This window comes from Plasmopara halstedii, assembly GCF_900000015.1.
Source record: "Plasmopara halstedii genome assembly, contig: Scaffold_3060, whole genome shotgun sequence".
In the NCBI taxonomy this organism is placed as follows: Eukaryota; Oomycota; class Peronosporomycetes; order Peronosporales; family Peronosporaceae; genus Plasmopara; species Plasmopara halstedii.
Window position 1 is genome coordinate 1,630,608 of NW_020189964.1, and position 907 is coordinate 1,631,514.

Sequence of the window (907 nt, forward strand, 5' to 3'; positions counted from 1 at the left end):
TGTTGCCGAGGCTGCATTGGCAATGGAAGAGAAGCTGACCGTGTACCACGATTTGGTGCTGTGCGACGAAAGCGCCGTTGCATACGTTCTGGATCCCCGCTTGAAACGATTTGCCGGTCTTGATGCAGCGACTCAAGGTGCGGCCCGCGACAAATAGCTTGCACTTACGGGCGCCAAACCATTCAAAAATGCCCGTCCCGATCGTGTTGCGCGGGAGGCAAACAAGCCGGTGTCCCTCTTTGAAAGCCTCTCGGGAACGCAGGAGGCCGTGCGAACTGGTTCCGAGCTCACCGCGGTTGAGCAGTTGGAAGAGTACGGGAGAGCAGCAGTGGCCGGGTTCAAGACCGATATTCGAAACTGGTGGAAGATGCGTGAAAGTCAGTGGTCCCTTCTGGCAAAGGTTGCTCGCTTCTGTATGGGAATGGTCGCAACCTCTGTTCCGTCAGAGTGCGTATTCTCCGACGCCGGGGACATAACGACCAAGAAGCGAAACCGACTCGGTGCCGACACTGCTGAAGCCATTCAGGTGAGTAAGCGATTCAAGAGATACGCAGACGGCAAGCAGCGAGAATACTCCATTACAGACGATTGCGATGAAGCCGATTACGCAGAAGAGAGTGAACCTTGCATCATCCAGTTGACACTCGAAAAATAAATGCGCCTGTGGACCACGTAGCCCGAACGAGCTCGCCGTACACCTGGTGCGCTACGCCGTACTGCAGATGGCAGGCATGCTGCAGCGCGCTGCTGGGATCCTCGGCAAGGTCATCCCCGTATTCTGGTGAGTCGGCCGCGGACCCGCGGATGCTCGGGCTAGTCATTGGTGGTCGCACGCCGAGCATTAAGACTTGCTGTCGTGACGCCGGAAGAAGCAAAATCTGGTCCGAAAATTGCTTGCGGACCTGTG